This window comes from Triticum aestivum, chromosome 4A (genome assembly GCF_018294505.1).
Source record: "Triticum aestivum cultivar Chinese Spring chromosome 4A, IWGSC CS RefSeq v2.1, whole genome shotgun sequence".
NCBI classification, from domain to species: Eukaryota; Viridiplantae; Streptophyta; class Magnoliopsida; order Poales; family Poaceae; genus Triticum; species Triticum aestivum.
The window spans coordinates 631,220,268-631,223,328 of record NC_057803.1 but is presented as its reverse complement, the minus strand read 5'-3'; the positions used below and the strand labels follow the sequence as shown (position 1 = coordinate 631,223,328).

The following is a 3,061-nucleotide window of genomic DNA, read 5'->3' as shown; positions in this document are numbered from 1 at the left end:
CCTTAAAGAGGGTATTTAGGTCCTACCTAATACTGATGATCATGTGCTAAGAACAATTAAGTAGGGTTGGTTCGATGACTATGAGGATGATGATCGTATGACTTGTTATTAATAAGGAGTAGAAGTTGTATGATGATGATTAGTAGGACTTGTTATTATGATGATGCATGATGCGAGCATGAAGAGTTATCATATATCTGTGGGTGAAATGAACATGGATTGGATTGAAGTGAAGGCAACATGCATGTGGTGCATGTCGAAAGTAGTACAATCCAAACTTGATCAAGTTAGGATTAGTATTACTTTCGACATGCACCACATGTTGCCTCACTTCAATCTAAGTCATGTTTAGGCATAGCAGTAGCAGTAGCATGGAGATAAGAGAGGACACATATCTCTATTAGCTACCTATACGAACCTAAATTAACCCCCAAAACCCCTAAACCACCTCCTTTAAAAAAACAAAACCAGCTGCTGAAATGCTGACGCGTGGAAGCTTATTGGTCCCAGTTGGTGCTACCAACCGGGACCAAAGGCCCTCCTGCCTGGGCTCGCCGGAGCGGCAACGTGGAGGCCCATCTGTCCCGGTTTGTATAAGAACCGGGACTAAAGGCCTAGGGCATTAGTAACGACCCTTTAGTCCCGGTTCCCCAACCGGGACAGATGGGCCTTATGAACCGGGACAAATGGGCCTTTTTCTACTAGTGAAAGGGAAACTTAGTTTTGTCAAAGACAATGTCACGAGAAATATAGACACGGCCCGTAGAGACGTGTAGGCATTTGACTCCTTTGTGTTGGGAACTTTATCCAATGAACACACATTGTGTGGAGCGAGGCATAAGTTTGCGATTATTGTATGGACGGAGATTAGGCCAACAGGAACATCGGAACACACGGAGAGACTTATAGTCAGGTTTGGTGTGGAGAAGGCGTTCTAGTGGTGTTTCATTGTTAATGACACGACTAGGAAGCATATTAATAATATGCACGGCAGTGAGGAACGCTTCGTCCCAAAAATTTAGCGGCATGGAGGCTCCTACTAAGAGAGCAAGTCCAACCTTGACAATGTGGCGATGCTTGCGCTCGGCTGAGCCGTTTTATTGGTGAGCGTGGGGGCATGACACATGGTGTGAGATGCCAAGAGTTTGGAAGGAGTTTAGTTTCTCGTACCCCCCCTCCCCCAGTCGGATTGAACAAGAATGATTTTGCTATTAAACTTGCGTTCGACAAGAGCTTGAAATTTTTTAAAGACTTGGAAAACATCTGATATTTTCTTAAGAAGATAGATCCAAGAGAATATGCTGTAGTCATTGACGAAACTCACATAATAGGTGTGTCTACCCACAGAACAAGGGGCAGGACCCCAAACATCAGAAAAGATTAATTGCAAGGGTTGTATGGAGACACTAGTAGATATAGGGTAAGGTAACTGATGACTCTTAGCTCGTTGACATGAATCACAAATAGTTTCAACATGACGCTCACCAACAAATGGGAGCTTATTTTTCCTAAGCAATCTTTCAACTAGAGAAAAAGAAGCATGTCCTAGACGATCGTGCCACCGTGTTGAGGAAAGCTTGACAACACCATAGGCTTGTTTATTGAATATTCTATGCTCTGGAATCAACGGGTAAAGCCCTCGAACACATCTACCTCGATAGAGGATTTTCTTCGTGGCCTGATCCTTTATCAAAAAGAAATAAGGATGAAACTTGAGGAAGACATGATTATCAATAGCAATTCTATGAACGGAGAGAAGATTCTTGTAGTCACTAGGGACATGTAAATTTCTCCTAAGATGAATTTTGCATTTAGGGGTACTAAAAATTGAATGACCAACATGACATATCCGCATACCTTCACTGCTGGCAGTATGGATCTGGTCCTTGCCGCGGTTTTTCTCCTTCATTGTCACCTTCTCAAGCTCACTGGTGATGTGGTTTGTGGCCCGCTATCGATGTACCAGTTGGTGTCGATTCCAAAGGAGCCATCAGCAGCGTTGGCGACCTTGTCCTCGTCCTGGGAGTCGTCGTCATCTTCATCGTAGCAGTACCAGCAATCTTTTGTTGTGTGCCCTGGCTTGCCATAGATCTGGCAGCAAGGACTATCCGCACGAGCGCGACCAGAGCCGCCGCCACGACGACCCCTGGTGCCCGAGCGCCCTCCTTCGCCACCACCGTGCCCTCCACTTGAGGACCGTCCTTTGCCGTGGGAAGAGCCACGGTAGCGAGAACCACCACCACAACCCCGAGAGGCAGCGTTTGCGGACGACTTGAAGCCGTCGTCACCGCCGGAGCCATGGAACTGAGCCATGCATTGGTCAATGTTGCTGAGCATGGAGAAGATCTCGTCGAGGGAGGCATGAATGACACGAGCATCGAGGGTCGAGACCAGGGGCTGATAATCCTGATCCAGCCCATGAAGGATATAGGAGATGAGTTCATCATCCTGGATCGGCTTGCCGACCGCGGCGAGTTCATCCGCAAGGCCGCACATTGAGGCGAAGTAGGAGGCGACGGACTGGTTGCCCTTCTGGGCGTTGATGATGGAAGTGCGGATGTTGTTGACGCGGCTCAGCGACTGCGATGAGTACATGGCCGCCAGAGTCGTCCAGAGCGCAGTCACCATGGTGACCGTGGTCACCGTGATGAGGACTTCCTTGGAGAGGTTACTCAGCAGGTAGCCGAGCACCTATTGGTCCTCCCTGACCCAGATTGGGTGGAGAGGGTTGGGCTCAAGAGTCTCCTTGCGATCCTTGTCCTTGGTGATGAGGAGCTTGGCCGGTTTCGGCAGGGTGCCGTCGACATAGCCGAACACCCCGGCGCCACGCAGTTGCGGGATGATCTGTGTGCGCCATAGCACATAGTTTGTGCGGGAAAGCTTCTCGGTGACCTGGCCACTTGGGCTAGGCTGGGAGATAGCGTCGGATGAGGAAGATGATGAAGACATGGCTAGGCACATATTGGAATCGTGGAAATCTTAGATGGGAAGAGGTTAGGCTCTGATTACCATGTGCGACTGGCAGAAACGTCTTACCCTAGCTTGGGCGACGTGTTGCGTG

At 48.7% G+C, this 3,061-nt stretch overlaps 1 pseudogene; it reads right to left on the bottom strand.

The window, feature by feature from the left end:
* Positions 1-2,375: 2,375 nt before the first annotated feature.
* LOC123088971 (uncharacterized) lies at positions 2,376-2,457 on the bottom strand (annotated as a pseudogene).
* Positions 2,458-3,061: the final 604 nt, after the last annotated feature.